The 16,509-nt window shown below is 48.6% G+C and overlaps 1 long non-coding RNA gene across 1 annotated transcript; it reads right to left on the reverse strand.

The window, feature by feature from the left end:
- Window positions 1-11,653: 11,653 nt before the first annotated feature.
- On the reverse strand, window positions 11,654-14,575 carry LOC132393847 (uncharacterized). The gene is made up of 3 exons (XR_009512092.1): window positions 14,165-14,575; window positions 12,197-12,258; window positions 11,654-11,810 (listed from the first exon to the last, which is right to left on the reverse strand). It is a non-coding gene; the product is annotated as an uncharacterized LOC132393847 (long non-coding RNA).
- Between the last annotated feature and the right edge of the window lie 1,934 nt (window positions 14,576-16,509).

A 16,509-nucleotide genomic window follows, 5' to 3' on the forward strand; every position in this document is an offset into this window, starting at 1 on the left:
AATCCAGCCCTTCGCTCCCACATAACCCTCCATTTTCCTTTCATCCACCTGCCTGTCTAAGATTCTCTTAAATGCCCCCAATGTGTGTGTATCTGCCATGCACCCACCATTGTCTGTGACTTGCCACTAAAGAACTTGCCTCTAACATCACCCCCGCACTTTCCTCCAGTCACCTAAAAATTATGCCCCCTTGTCTTGGCTACTTTGCACCCTGGGAAGAAAAATGTGCTGTATGTCCACTCTATCGCAGAGTCATAGAAAAGGACAAACAGAAACAGGCCCTTTGGTCCATCTAGTCCATGCTGAGCAATTTAAACTCCTTGTTCCTATCGTCCTGCACCACGGCCATAGCTCTCCTTACCCCACCATCCCTGTACCGATCCAAACCTCAGTTAAACATTGAAATCGAGCTCGCATGCACCATTTACCGTCATGTTGAATTGCTCTATCAAGTCACCTCTCATCTTCCTTCACTCCAAAGAGAAAAAGCCAAGCTAACACAACCTATCCTCATAAAACACACTCTCTAATCCTGGTAAATCTCTAAAGCTTCCACACGAGGTGATCAATACCCTACCCGCTTGTGTTGTTACTCTCGGGGAGCTCTGGAACTGCACCCTAGGATGCTCGTTGGACAAATGTACTTGTAAAGGATTATCTGGGCTTGTTTAATGCTTTCAGTAAGCCTTGCTATTTTATATCTGGTGATTTTGAACTTGTTTTATCTGTTCTTATACAACAGCATACTTGTAGGCGTAGTGCTCTTTCAGTACCTACAGCCAGGGTTCAACCCCCGCTGCTGTCTGTAAGGAGTTTGTGCATTCATGTGGGTTTCCTCCGAGTGCTTTGGTTTCCTCCCACGTTCCAAAGATGTACAGGCTAGGGTTAGTACATTGTGGGCATGCTGTGTCGTTGCTGGAAGCATGGCAATACCAGCACTACAGTCCTGAAGAAAGGTCTTTTCATAGGTCATTTTCATAGATGCTACCTGACCTGCTGAGCTCCTCCACCATTCCGTGTGTGTTGCCCCCAGCACAACCTCAGACTATTCCCGCGAAGGTCCAGAGCGGAGCTTGAAATAGCAGCCAGCTTTCAGCAGGTGTCCTTGGGCAGCGGCACAGACGCAATAGAAGTGGTCCCGCACAGGTCCCGAGTGGAAAAATACAGTCTCCATAAAAGAGAGGTACTCCAGCAGAGCGGTCATCATCAGGGTAGTCTGAGTCTGAGTGGTAAGGCTTTGGCTAGACCAGGCAGAGGCGAGGTAAGTAGTTAAGTTTATTTCCTCAAACATGAGGAAATCTGCAGATGCTGGAAATTCAAGCAACACACAGTAAATGCTGGTGGAACACAACAGGCCAGGCAGCATCTATAGAAAGAAGAATAGTCGAAGTTTCGGGCCGAGACTCTACGTCAGGACTAACTGAAAGAAGAGATAGTAAGAGATTTGAAAGTGGGAGGGGAGAGGAAATCCAAAATGATAGGAGAAGACAGGAGACAGAGGGATGAAGCTAAAAGCTGGTAAGTTGATTGGCAAAAGGGATGCACAGCTGGAGAAGGGAAAGGATCATGGGATGGGAGGCCTAGGGAGAAAGAAAGGGGAAGGCAAGCACCAGAGGGAGATGGAGAGTGGGCAAGGAGTGTTTGTGAGAGGGACATAGAGAGAAAAGAATAAAAAAGGAGGGAAAAAATAATTAGTAAATAAATAAGGGATGGGGTAAGAAGGGGAGGGGGGCATTAACAGAAGTTAGAGAAATCAATGATCATGCCATCAGGTTGGAGTCTACCCAGCCGGTATATAAGGTGTTGTTCCTCCAACTTGAATGTGGCTTCATCTTGACAGTAGAGGAGGCCATGGATAGACAAATCAGAATGGGAATGGGACATGGAATTAAAATGTGTGGCCACTGGGAGATCCAGCTTTCTCTGGTGGACAGAGCGTAGGTGTTCAGCGAAATGGTCTCCCAGTCTGTGTCAGGTCTCCCTCCCTACGCGACTCCCTTGTCCATTCATCCCCCCCATCCCTTCCCATCGATCTTCCTCCTGGCACTTATCCTTCTAAGCGGAACCAGTGCTACACCTGCCCTTATACTTCCCCCCTCACCACCATTCATGACCCCAGACAGTCCTTCCAGGTGAGGTGACACTTCACCTGTGAGTCAGCTGGTGTGGTATACTGCATCCGGTGCTTCCAGTGCGGCCTTTTATATATTGAGAAGGATGAGGGAGGATCATGTTGAAACCTTTCAAATGTTAAAAGACCCAGATAGAGTAGATATGGGAAGGATGGTAGGGGAGTCAAGGACCAGAGGGCACAGCTTCAGGATAGAACAGTGCCATTTAAAACAGAGTGGCAGTGAATATTCTTTAGTCGGAGGGTGGTGAATTGATTTCCACAGGCACCTGTGGAGGACAGGTCCCAGGGGGTATTTAAAGCAGAGCTTGACAGGAACTTGCTTGAACACAGCCTCAACAGTTATGGGGAGAAGGCACAGGATAGATATGTCCCACAGAAGTAGTTCTTATGTGGCAGGGGTAGGCAACCATGGCTGACAAGGGAAGTTTAAGGACTGCATAAAAGCCAAGAAAAGGGCATATAAGGTAGGAAAATTGAATGGGAAGTTTTTAACATCCAAAAAGCCATAAGATGGGCAAAGATGAAATTTGAGGGTAAACTAGATAATAATATAAAGAGGATACTAAAAATTTCTTCAGTTATATGAAGAGCAAAATGGAGGTGAAAGCTGATATTGGGCCACCGCAAAATGATGCTGCTGAGGTTGTAGTGTGGGGCAGAGAAATGGCGGATGAATTTAATAAGTACTTTGCATCAGTCCTCACTGTGGAAGACGCTAGCAGTTGCCAGAGGTCCACGAGTGTCAGGATGCAGGAGTGAGTGCCATTGCTATTACAAAGGGAAAAGAGCTAGACAAATTGAAAAGTCTTCAGATGGATAAGTCCCCTAAGTCCGATGGACTACATCCCAGAGTTCTGAGAGAGGTTGCTGAACAAATAATAGATGCATTGGTTATGATCGTTCAAAAATCACTTGATTCTGGCATAGTTTCGGAGGACTGGAGAACTGTAAACATCAATCCACTCTTTCAGAAGGAATGAAGGCAAGAGGAAGGAAATTATAGTCCAGTTAGCCTAACCTCAGTGGTTGGGAAAGTGTTGGAGTCATTATTAAGAATGAGTTTTCCGGGTACTTGGAGACTAATGATGAAATAAGTCAAAGTCTGCATGGTTTCTATAAGGGAAATCTTGCCTGACAAATCTGCTGAAGTTCTTTGAGGAAGTAACAAGCAGGGTGGACAGAGGAGAGATGTGGATATCATTTATTTGTATTTTCAGAAGGCATTTGATAAGGTGCCACACATGAGGCTGCTTAACAAGATAAAATCCTTTGGAAAGATACTGGCAAGGATACTGGCAATGGCTAACAGGCAGGAAGCAGAGTGGGAATAAAGGGGGCCTTTTCTGGTTGGCTGCCAGTGACCAGTGGTGTTTCTCAGGAGTCAGTACTGGGACCGCTACTTTTCACATTGTTTGTCAATGATTTGGATAATAGAATTGATGGCTTTGTGACAAAGTTTGCAGATGATATGAAGATTGGTGGAGCAGTTGATAGTACTGAGGAAGCAATGCAATTGCAGAAGGTCTTAAAAGAAGTGGAAGAATGGACAAAACAGTGGCAGATGGAATAGAGTGTTGGGAGATGCATGATAATGCATTTTGGTAAAAGGAGCAATTGTGCGGACTATTATCTAAATGGGGAGAAGGTTCAAACATCAGAGGTGCAGAGGGATTTAGGAGTCCTTGTGCAAAACTCCCAGAAAGTTAACTTACAGGTTGAGTCCGCGGTAAAGAAGACAAATGCAATGTTGGCATTCATTTCTGAGGGGACAAAATATAAAAACAAGGAGGTAACGCTGAGGCTTTATAAGACACTAGTAAGGCTGCACTTGGAGTATCTTCAACAGTTTTGTTGTCAACATACCTCAGAAAGGATGTGTTGTCATTGGAGAGAGTCCAGATGAGGTTCACCAGGATGATTCCAGGAATGAAGGAATTAATATATCAGCTTTGGGCCTATAAGCTGAATTTAGAAGAATGTGGGGGGGATCTCATTGAAACCTACCGAATGTTGAAAGGACTAGAGAAAGTGGATGTGGAGAGGATGTTTCCTCTGGTGGGGGTATCCAGAACTAGAGGGCACAATCTCAGAATCGAGGGGCAACCCTTAGAACAGCTAAGAAGGAATGCTCTACCACAGACTGTGGAGGCCAAGTTGAAAATTGATTGGGGTGTCCTGATTGGTCAGCCATGATGGAATGGCCGATCAGACTAATTCTGCTCCAATGTCTTATGTACTGTTAGTTGTTGGCACAAATGGCACATTGCAATGTTTCTGTGTGCATGTGACAAATAAATTTAATATTATCAAACTCCTAGAATGGTTTAACCTGCTTCCATCCATCAATCACTATGTAGAGAGCCTGCAGTTTAACATTGACGCAGACACTGGCGACACAAGAGGTGCAGCTGCTGGGATCTGGAGCAACACACAGTCAGCTGCAGGAACTCAGAAGCTCGTGGAGAGGACGCTTCCTGTAGTGGCAGAGTCTAGACCTGACGGCACGGCCTCAGAACGAAAGGATGTCCCTTTAGAACAGCGATGAGGAGGGATTTCTTTAGCCAGAGCGCTGAATCGAAGTCAAAGTATATTTATTATTGAACTATGTACACCTTATGGGCCGAGTCATCTCTGAGATTCATCTTCTTGAAGGCTGCAAGAAAACAAAGAAACACAGTCGAACCTACACAACAAAGACCATCTGATGTGTGAAAAACAATAAATTGTGCAAACAATTTAAAAAGTAAACAAATAAGACACAGAACACAAACCACGGAGTCCCCAGAAGTGAGTGCACAGCCACGGCGCCAGTTTAGCCCTGAGGTGAGTGAGTGAGAACCAGGATCCCGATGGCTGCAGGCCTCAGCAACAGAGCCACTTCAGTGCCGAGCTGAGTCAAGATGGTCCAGAAGCCGAACAGCTCCAGACAGCTACCGCTGTCGGCTTGTATGTCTTTCTAGCGTGGGACCCAAGACTCTGACAATACCCGCCTGACGGTAGCAGCAAGAAGAGAGGGAGACGGGTGAAAAGCAGGCTCGTGGGATGGACTCATATGGGAGATCCTGGCTGACATGGAGCAGTCAGCTGAACACCAGTTCATCCTCCACCCTCAGCCTCGACGCCGTAATCTCTTCAAATCTGGTTTGCCGCATAAACTGGCTGAAGATTGGTTTGTTGCCACAGACGGTTGTGGAAACCAAGTCATTTGCTATATTTAAAACAGAGGATGATGGGTTTTTAATTAGTAAGGGCTTCAAAAGATCCAAAGAGAATACAGTCGAGTGGGAAAATAAACCTGCCATGATGGAATAGTGGAGCAGACCAAGCGGGCCCAAGAGCCCAATTCTGCTCCGACACTTTCCATAGCTGCTGAGTGTCCACTGTGTTTGCTGCTTTTGTTTTGGTGAGTAAAATATTAAGCACAGAACCACCAACCGCAAGCAAGAGGCAATCCACTTGCAAACCAGTGACTCCCCTCTCCGTCTTTCTCCTTGTCTGAATCCGTGAATATGTCGCTGTTTGCCCAGTCTGCGTCCGTTTAGTCTGCCGCACTGGAAGCCACTACTATTCCCTGAGCAGATCTGAGAAGCAAACCTATTGATAACCCTGATTTAATTCTTTTCTCAGACAGCTCTTTGCACCGCCCAGGAGATGATCTATTGCTGGCAGGGTAGGATATAGTAACACCAATGTTCCTCCAGACCAAGGTGCACAACACAGTACAGATAACTCTCACACATAACACATAAAGTAACATTACCATACGTAAATTAACAAATAAAAAGATGCAATTCTGATACACATTAAAAAAAATTACGAAGTGGCCATGGATATTGGACTCTGAAGACACAAGGGAGGCTGGGAGACTATTTCCTGCTGAAACAACTCAGTGGGTCGAGCAGAACCTCTGGAAGACAAAGGAGTGGTTGGAAGTGTAGTCACCCTGCCCTGTCTGCAGCTTTGACACGACTGACCACATCTCCTCTCAATACCACTAATCCATTCACAAAATGCTGACGGAAACTGCAGGCCAGGCCGTGGAAAAAGAGTAAATACCTGATGTTTCATCAGGACATCGACTCTTCACTCCTTTCCATTGATGCTGCCTGGCCTGCCGAGTTCCTCCAGCACTATTTGTGTTGTTTGGATTTCCAGCATCAGCAGATATTCTCGTCTTTGGACCGTTAGTCCATTACTCAGTTGGAGACAGTCTAATCACATCCAAGTCACCTTTACAAGCATTTTGCCCACACCGGTGGTGATCGCAGTTTCAAATGGTGGTTTAGTTGTCATGGTCCGGTCCATGTTCCTTATTCCAGGTTTTCCAGGTTGCCCCAGTTTCTGTTGAGGCAGCTGATTCTTGTTTGGGCTGGTCTCATAAGTAGCTTCAGGATTCAGCCTCTGGCTGCTGGATTGTTCCTGTCTAAACCCCCATCTGTATCCCTTCCCTTCACCTTCCTCCTGGAGCCTCGCCTCTGCCTGGAGCCTTGCATCGTCTTGCCTCGCCTCTGCCTGGAGCATCGCCTCACCTTGCCTCTGCCTGGAGCCTTGCATCGTCTTGCCTCGCCTCTGCCTGGAGCATCGCCTCACCTTGCCTCTGCCTGGAGCCTTGCATCGTCTTGCCTTGCCTCGCCTCACCTCTGCCTGGAGCCTCGCCTCATCTTGCGTGGCCTCTGCCTGAAGCCTTGCCTCGCCTTGCCATGTTTGGAACTGTCTGTCCATGTCCACACCTTCGCTAGGTAGGTCCGGCTGTTTGCCGCTACCTAGCGTTGGGAACTGTCTCGTCGTATTCGGTGTTCTGTGTAATGAGTCCCGGCCCTACGTCCTGTATCCAAGGAAGGGTCCCGGCTCAGTGTTCCATGTCCCTGTCCCTCCATAGGCTCTGTGTCCTCGTCATGTCCATGTGTCTCGCCCAGTACAGGAGTACTTTGTCCAGCCCAGTGCTGGGATTCCCTCGTCCTGTGCTGGGATTCCCTCGTCCTGTGCTGGGATTCTCTCGTCCTTTGCTGGGATTCTCTCGTCCTGTGCTGGGATTCTCTCGTCCTGTGCTGGGATTCTCTCGTCCTTTGCTGGGGTTCCCAACCAGGAGTCCCACATCCAGTCGTGTTATCTCTCCCTTGACCAAGGCTCTGTGTTCTTGTCATGTCCATGTCCCTCGCCCAGCACAGGAGTACCTTGCCTAGCCCAGTGCTGGGATTCTCTCGTCCTGTGCTGGGGTTCCTGTCCAGGAGTCTCTCGTCCTTGTCCTGTAACTTCATCATGTCCTTGCCTGCTTCTGGACTTCGAGCCCGAGTCAAGACCCAGGTTCTGGGTCCTTGTCCAGTCTCTGGCTCGGAGTCCAAGCCCAGGCTCCTAGTTTCCAGTTCCATGTCCTGGTTCCTATCCTAGTCAGGTCCTAGCCCAGGTCCAGAGTCCTTGGCTCATCTGGGGCCCGTGTCATGTCCAGCGTCCTTTCTTCCTCACTTCCCTTGCTTCCTTCTCATGCCCAGTCCTGTTCCTGGTGGTTCAGTGTCTGCGTCTTGCATTTGGGTCTGTTCCCAATGCCCCCCTTATGACATTAGTGGTATCGGTACTGGACTTCAAGGTGAATGGTCCCGAGTTCAAATCTGGCTTGAACCCTGCACACTTTCCATGAGACACTGGAGCAGAATTCGGCCATTTGGCCCTTCAAGCCCACTCCACTGTTCAGTCATGGCTGATCCTTTACTTCCCTCCTCAGCCCCACTTCCTGGCCTTCTCCCTGTACCAGTTGATGCAGTGGTCAATCTCTGCCTTAAATAAACCCAATGACCTGGCCTCCACAGCTGCCTTTGGTAACAAATTCCATAAATTCACCATCCTCTGGCTAAAGAAATTTCTTTGCATCTCTGTTTTAAGTGGATACCCCTCTATCCTGAGGCCATGCCCACTTGCCCTAGACTCTCCCACTATGGGAAACATCTGTTTCACATCTTCTCTGTCCCCTTTCAACATTTGAAAAGTTACAATAAGATCCCCCACCCTCCTAAATTCCAGCAAGTACCAACCCACAGCCATCAGATGTTCCTTGTATGATAACCCTTTCATTCTTGAGAACCTTTTCTGAAACCTCTCCAATGCCAGCACATGTTTTCTCAGATAAGGAGCCCAAAACTGTTCACAATACTCAAGATGAGGCCTCACCAGTGCCTTATAAAGCCTCAGCATCACATCCCCGTTCTTATATTCTCGACCTCTTGAAATGAATGCTAACACTGCATTTGTCTTCCTCACCACTTTAGGGTGTTCTGCACAAGTCCCTTTGCATCTCAGATTTTTGGATTTTCTCCCCATTTCGAAAATGGTTTACACGTTTACTTCTTCTGCTGAAGTGGCATGACCATGCATTTTTCAACATTGTATTTCATTTTCTTACCCAATCTTCCAATCTGTTTGTAAAGGGGATTTCTTCTTTTTCTTTGTTACTGTGTATGTAATCGAAAATGGCTTCTTTGTTTTGGTAAAAGCAGGAATGCTTCTTTGTTGTGAGAGAGTGCTGGAAGCTTGTTTGGGTTAAAATTTACTGACGACGAGAATTGTATTCCTGTGTAAACCAATTGGGATTAATGTTGTTCTTTCTTCTGAGTCTGTAAGCTGTTGTTGACGGGCTTTTGGGGAGATCGGCGCGAGGGGGTCGAGAGAGAGGACGCAATGCTGTAAGCTGGGCGAGGATCAGACCCCAAGCGGGGGTCCGAGGCCGGGAGGTACTCCGAGGAGGGGGGATGAAGCTAGATGTGCTTGGTTGAACACTCGGAGGGTCCTGAGCTGCGAGTCGAGGAGTTCGGAGGGGATCGAATGGTGGCCAGAAGACTTCAGTAATTGAGCTCCAACGGTTGTGCACGAAGTGGTTTGGACTTTGATAAGTTTGGCGCCTTTTCTTTATTTTTTTCCCTTCATATATACTGTATCATTATTAATCACTTAGTTATAGTAACCTTTATAAATTGTACTCATTTAATCACTTATGGTGTACTGTCTGTTTTTGGGCGAGGCGGGGACATCACACAGCATCCACACCAGCTGATTACAAAGTTTGGCGGGGCCGACAGCTGCTCCCCCTAGATGAGAACGAGCTGAGCGAGCCTGAGGTGACCCAGGGGCTTACATGTCTAAGACCTTCTGCAACCTTCCTATTTCCTCCTCACTCCACCAACTTGCTTTAAAATGCTAGTCTCATTTGACTGGTAGCATAGTGGTTAGCACAAAGATATTATAGCTCGGGGCATTTGGAGTTCGATGTTCCTTTCTGGCACTGTGTGTACGTTCTCCCCGTCAGCACGTGGGTTTCCTCCAAAGAACCTATTAGAAGTTTAACCGGTCATTCTCAATTGCCCTGTGATTATGTTGATGTTAAACACCTGGGTGACTGGGAAATACAGTCTCTATATCAACACATAAATTATTCCTTTACACCTTTCTCATCCAGGTACCTGCACACATGGATTTTAAAGCAGTGTAAAGTCCCCACCTCTACAGCCTCCAAGCTTCAGGAAGAAAATCCCAGCCTATCCCACTTCTACTTAAAGCCCAAACTCTCCAGCCCTAGTACCATCCTTGTAAACAAGAGAAGATCTGCAGATGCTGGAAATCCAAGCAACATGCACAAAGTGCTGGGGGAACTCAGCAGGCCAGGCAGCATCAACGGAAAAGATACAGTCAACATTTTGGGCCGAAACCCTTTGTAAAGGATTTACATCTTCGTAAATCTGTTTTGCACCCTCTCCAGTTGAATGTCATCCCTCCTGCAGAAAGGTAACCAGAATAGTACACACTGCTCCAAATGTGGCTGGACCAACGTCTTGTACACATGTAACAGGAAGTCCCAGCTGCTGTACTCAGTATTTTGACCAATGAAGGTAAGCACACCTCCACCCCCCACCCCCACCCGACCATTCCATTGCTTCATTCCTCAACATTCTCCAGAGTGGTATGATTGTTGTGTAAGTTGAGTTTGGCTTTGCAAATACGTCACACTTTTCTCTTAATTAAACTCCATTTGCCATTTCACAGCCCACTGCCCTAGTTGTTTAAGAGCCCACTTTAACTTAAGATAACCCTCTGCACTGTTCACTAGGCCACCAATTTCAGTGTCATCCACACATGTCCAAGCCATGCCACCTGCAATCTGATCACCATCATTCATATGAATGACACACAATAGTGGGTCCCTGAGGCACACCTGCTGGGCACAGGCATCCAGTCTGAAAACTAACCAACACCACAACACACTGTCTCCTCCCAGCCAGCCAATTCTGTGTCCAAGTTGCTAGATCGTACTGGACCCCATGTGATCCAACTCACTGGAATAGCATTCCAATAAGTACCTTGTCAAACACCTCGTTGAAGTCCATGTAGACAATGACCACTGCAGTGACATCATCTGTATTCTTCATCACACCTTTCAGAAACTCAACCAGACTCATGAGACAGCATATTTAAGACAGAAAGCCATGCTGACTATCCCTCATCAGTCCTTGTCTTCCTAGTACATGTGGATCCTGTGTCCCTCAGAATCCTCTCCTTTAACATAGCCACCACCAATGTTAGACTCACTGGTCTGTACTTCCCTGCAGACTTCCTTAAATAAAGATACAGCGTGAGTCACCACCAGGTTTCTGGTCCCTTGCCCAGAGTTATCAATGTACAACTATCTCCAAAAAGAGGTCCTACAATTTCTTCCTGAGCTTCCCATAATGTCCTGGGATACACTTGATCAGGACCTGGGGATTTATCGACCTTTCTGCATTTTAGGACCTGCAGCACATTTGCTTCTGTAATGTGGTAGAAAATGAGGTCGATCATCTTCTGTAACACAGGGGAATTGAGGGCCTTGTGGAACTGGCACAGAAGAGGAGTTGAGGCCTGTGACAGAGAAATGATGACAGGGAAGGTTTAGAAGGATATGGGCCAAATGCAGGTAAATAGGCCGAGGGGTGATCTGACAGATATATGTAAGGTTATGAGGGGTTAGATTGAGCAGATGGTTGAAATGTTCTTCCCACAGGAGGGGAATCAAATACAAGAGTTCACATGTCTGAGGTGAGAGGAAGGAGTTTAAAGGTGAGTTTATTTGAACAGTGAGTGGCTGATGTTGGAACCTGCTGCCAGAGGAGGTGATGGAATCAGATACACTCACTCTGTTTAAGATACAAATGAGAGAAGATGTGCAGATGCTGGAAACCCAAGCATTCCCACACACAAAATGCTGGAGGAACTCAGCAGGCCAAGCAGTACAATCAGCATTTCAGGCTGAGACCCTTCATCAGGACTCCTCAGTCTGATATCTAATCTTGCCTCTTTTACCATTTATATATTTGAAAAAAAAACAATGAAGGAACCATCAGCAGTTCTATGTTATGATCAGAGTAGATATTTTTTCCTGGGATGTACGTAAGATGTGGGAATCCAGTTTTGCCACAACAGCAATGCTGAATAGTCGCATCATCTGCCTGGTAAAAATCAGTTTACAATTGGTGCCCTTTGACAGAAACAACTTGAAACATAATCCCTCATCTTAAAGATTTTTCTCCATTGGATTTAGAATCCTCTCTTCCTCTTCCCTGAGATCTCGGAGTGTGTGCTGCTCTTTCTCGGTGATAATCCGGCGCAGTTCAGCAAACTGGGATGTGATGTGGGACTCAAGGCTGTGTGACTGTTCCTGTTGAATCAAAGTGAAGATTAATAAACTGTATTACTGTGCTGCATTTCCTTATGACATCAGGTGACCATACGGTCAATTTAAATCCATGCTAGTTCTAAGATCAAGCCCATTTGCTCGCATTTCCTGAAACCTCATTTACCCATTAACTCCCACCCGATTCATACACACCCTCCCTCGCATTCACAGGGTTAATAGTAATTATCCAGCATTCCTTAGAATGTGGCTGACACTGTCGTGGACACAGGGAGAACATACAAATTCCACACAGACATCCCAAGCGATCAGGATTGGACCCAGATTACTGGAACCGATACTCTGCTATTCTGCATCAAAGGGTGCAGAACTACTCGACAATATTGGAAATTCTGCGCAGGAAGCCTCACCTGAACTCCTGAAATCTTCTCTTTCTGTTGCTGCTTCTTTCCCTGGAAGTCTGATTTCTTTTCTGTGAGAGTCCAAGGAAGATTTAAAGTGAATGAATTAGTAAAAAAGCTACAAACAGGTGAAATAAAGCGATTATCGCACACACAGTGCTGGAGGATCTCAGTGAATCAGGCAGCATCTATGGAAGGGAAATAACCAGGCAACGTTTGGAGATGAGACCTTCATTAGGACTGGGAAAGCATTAGGCAGAAGCCAGAACAAAAAGTTTGGTGATGAGTACCAGCTGGCAGGTGGAGGAGAGACAACAGGAGTGGGAACTTGGGGGGGATGTGTGTGATAAGGGCAGGTGGAGGAGAGACAACAGGAGTGGGAACGTGGGGGGGGGGATGTGTGTGAGAAGGGCAGGTGGAGGAGAGACAACAGGAGTGGGAACGTGGGGGGGGGATGTGTGTGAGAAGGGCAGGTGGAGGAGAGACAACAGGAGTGGGAACGTGGGGGGGGGATGTGTGTGAGAAGGGCAGGTGGAGGAGAGACAACAGGAGTGGGAACGTGGGGGGGTGAGAAGGGCAGGTGGAGGAGCGACAACAGGAGTGGGAACGTGGGGGGGGGTGAGAAGGGCAGGTGGAGGAGAGACAACAGGAGTGGGAACGTGGGGGGGGATGTGTGTGATAAGGGCAGGTGGAGGAGAGACAACAGGAGTGGGAACGTGGGGGGGGTGAGAAGGGCAGGTGGAGGAGAGACAACAGGAGTGGGAACTTGGGGGGGATGTGTGTGAGAAGGGCAGGTGGAGGAGAGACAACAGGAGTGGGAACGTGGGGGGGGGATGTGTGTGAGAAGGGCAGGTGGAGGAGAGACAACAGGAGTGGGAACGTGGGGGGGGGATGTGTGTGAGAAGGGCAGGTGGAGGAGAGACAACAGGAGTGGGAACGTGGGGGGGTGAGAAGGGCAGGTGGAGGAGCGACAACAGGAGTGGGAACGTGGGGGGGGTGAGAAGGGCAGGTGGAGGAGAGACAACAGGAGTGGGAACGTGGGGGGGGATGTGTGTGATAAGGGCAGGTGGAGGAGAGACAACAGGAGTGGGAACGTGGGGGGGGTGAGAAGGGCAGGTGGAGGAGAGACAACAGGAGTGGGAACGTGGGGGGGGATGTGTGTGATAAGGGCAGGTGGAGGAGAGACCAGGAGTGGAAAGTGGGGGGGTGAGAAGGGCAGGTGGAGGAGAGACAACAGGAGTGGGAACGTGGGGGGGATGTGTGTGAGGGCAGGTGGAGGAGAGACAACAGGAGTGGGAACGTGGGGGGGGGGTGAGAAGGGCAGGTGGAGGAGAGACAACAGGAGTGTGAACGTGGGGGGGGGATGTGTGTGATAAGGGCAGGTGGAGGAGAGACAACAGGAGTGGGAACGTGGGGGGGGTGAGAAGGGCAGGTGGAGGAGAGACAACAGGAGTGGGAACGTGGGGGGGATGTGTGTGATAAGGGCAGGTGGAGGAGAGACAACAGGAGTGGGAACGTGGGGGGGATGTGTGTGATAAGGGCAGGTGGAGGAGAGACAACAGGAGTGGGAACGTGGGGGGGATGTGTGTGAGAAGGGCAGGTGGAGGAGAGACAACAGGAGTGGGAACGTGGGGGGGGGGTGAGAAGGGCAGGTGGAGGAGAGACAACAGGAGTGGGAACGTGGGGGGGTGAGAAGGGCAGGTGGAGGATATAAGCAGCTGAAGAAGAAAGAATCTAATACAAGAGGACAATCGACCATGGAAGAAACGGGAGGAATCATGGCTGGTTGGGGCCCTGAATAGTGACCAAGGAGGATGCCGAGGGGGCAGGTGTGGCACTTGTTAGGACGGGGATGAGTGGATAAAGGAGTTATGTATAGAGCGATCCCTACAGAGAGCGGAGAATTGTGTGTGTGGGTGGCTTCTAAGAGGGGGTAGAATCTCGTTGAAGACGGCGAAAGTTGCAAGAGAATGATACCTTGGTTACGGAGGCTCGTGTGGTCGTAGTTAGGACAAGGGACGGTGGGCTGAGTATGTATCAAGTTTGAGTTATTTTGTAGATTTCAACAGCCAGGTCTCTACAAATCACACAGATTAGTTTCTTGTCGGTTTCACAAAACAGCTTCAGTTCTTCCTCGTGTTCCTCGCAGTGAAGTTTACTTTCCTTCCCTTTCGGATTCAGGTTTAGTTTTCGAGCTTTCTCAGACAGATTTGCCAAGGCCCTATTGACCCTGAGAGTGCGGTCTGCAATCTCCTCTCTACATTCCGGGCAGGAGTTTCTCCCCTCCCTTTCCCAATACAGGAGCGGCAGAAGTTGTGCCCACACTCCAAAGACATTGGATCGATGAAGAAATCGAGGCATTTGGGACAAATTGCCTCCCTGGTTAAACTGTCGATCAGTTGTCTCGAAGCCATGTTAACTCCCGAAGCTTCCTGATTCAGGATCCTTTCCCTTTCGGGGAGCTGCAGTACCGCGATTGTCCAGCAGGCGCGCTGCAGGCTCAGGGAACGCGCATTATGCTGTTCAGAAGCGTTCAGTGGGCAGGAATCGCGGCCATTCCCACATCAGGGTGGGATTAGAAACCGGAATATAAATGAAGCCGGAGAGAAGAGTCTGGTTCAATCAAGACTGAAAGGGACAAGTTCTGAAAAGGGAGACTGCACCAATCTCCCTCCAGCACCTATCCCTGCAGGCGGCCTGAGTGCTACAGCTGCCCCTAAACCTCCTCTCTCACCCCCAGCTCCACTGAGGGCCCCAAGCAACTCTTCCAGGTGAGGCAACACTTCAGATGCGAATATGCTGGTGTCGTCTATTGTGCCCGGTGTTCCCGATGCTACCTCCTCAACATTAGTGAGATCAGTCTTGAACTGGGGAACCGCTTCGTCACGCAGCTCCGCACCATCCGGCACAAGCGGAACTTCCCGTTGGCCAAACATTTTAATTCATTGTCTGGATACCTCCAACCTGATGGCATGAATATCGATTTCTCCTTCTGGCAAACAAATTCAAATTCCACTTCCCATTCCCATTCCACTGTGTCAGTCCATGGCTTCCTCAACTATCACGGTGGGGCCACACTCAGGTTAGAGGACCAACACCTTATGTTCAGTCTGGGTAGCCTCTACCCGGTAATGCCCCCCTTCACTAGTTCCCCCCCCTTTCCCTCTCTCAGTTTATCTCCATACCTGCACATTGCCTCCCTCTGGTGCTCCTCCCCCACCCACTTTTTTCTTTCTTCCATGGCCTTCTGTCCTCTCGCTTCCCCTTCTCCAGCCCTGAATCTCTTTCACCTATCAACTTCCCAGATTTTACTTCACCCTCCACCTTCCAGTTTCACCCTTGGCCTTGTGTTTCTCGCTCCCCTCCCTCACCTTTTAAATCTACTCCACACCTCTTTTTTTCACCAGTCCCGCTGGACTCATTCCCATAGGTGCTGTCCGGCCTGCTGAGTTCCTCCAGCAGTTTCTATCTGTTGTTTGGGTTTCCAGCATCTGCAGATTTTCTCTTGTTCGTTCTTTCCCCTCCCCGCTTTTTTATTCCGGCACCTTCCCTCTTCCTTCTCAGTCCTGAAGAAGGATCTCAGCCCGAAACATCGACTGATTATTCTTTTCCATAGATGCCGCCTGACCTGCTGAGTTCCTCCAGCCCTGTGTGTGTGTGTTCTGCCAGACGACTGCCACCTTGCCCATTGGGTACCTGCAGGCCAGTCCGTGCTGACCACTCCCTGATGGAATTGTAGTCAAAGGTGTTGGTCTGGAAGAACTATGACCAAGTTTACTAATGCAAGGTTCATATGTAGAGGACGATGAACAAAGCAGTTGCGGAGAAATTTCTCGGACTCGTCGCTTCCACCAGATTGACCACTGCAGCCCCTGGAGGCAGCTCGCCTTCACAGCCGACCAGCGATTACTGACCGGGCCAGAGTTTGGAACGAAGATCGAGTGGACTACGAGAGAAAATGGAGAACAGGAAGGAGCTGTGCCCCGGGAAAAGGCTGGGGAACCAGCCGGGAAGACTGAAAGTCTGCCTGAGTGGTGCCACAGTATCAACTGCTCATTCAATGTCAGTAAGACCAAGGAGCGATTACTGATTTCAGGGAGAGGAATGCAGGGGTCCCTAAACAGGGTTTTCCTCAGTAGATTAGGGGTGGTGAGGGTCAGCAACTTTAAATTCCACGGTGTTATTATATGGAAAGACCTGTGCGGGTCTCAGGCAATGCATACAATCAAGAGTTCATCTACTTCCTTAGGAGTTTGAGAAAATTGGACATGACACCCAAAACTTTCACGGGCTTCTAGTGGAGAGTTTACTGACAGGCCACA

Source organism: Hypanus sabinus, chromosome 5 (genome assembly GCF_030144855.1).
Source record: "Hypanus sabinus isolate sHypSab1 chromosome 5, sHypSab1.hap1, whole genome shotgun sequence".
NCBI lineage: Eukaryota > Metazoa > Chordata > Chondrichthyes > Myliobatiformes > Dasyatidae > Hypanus > Hypanus sabinus.